Raw genomic sequence first — 246 nt, forward strand, 5'->3', positions numbered from 1 at the left:
CGGGGCACGAACCCGTGTCCCCTGCATCGGCAGGCGGACTCTCAACCACTGTGCCACCAGAGAAGCCCCTATTTTTTATATTTTTTGAAAATTAAATAATTCTATTTTTTACTGAAGTATAATTGATTTACAATATTATACTAGTTTCAGGTGTATAACATAGTGATTCAATATTTTTATGGATTATACTCCGTTTAAAATTATTATAAAATATTGGCTATATTTCCTGTGCTGTAGCCCCATTTT

The sequence above is a fragment of the Physeter macrocephalus genome, chromosome 2, assembly GCF_002837175.3.
Source record: "Physeter macrocephalus isolate SW-GA chromosome 2, ASM283717v5, whole genome shotgun sequence".
In the NCBI taxonomy this organism is placed as follows: domain Eukaryota; kingdom Metazoa; phylum Chordata; class Mammalia; order Artiodactyla; family Physeteridae; genus Physeter; species Physeter macrocephalus.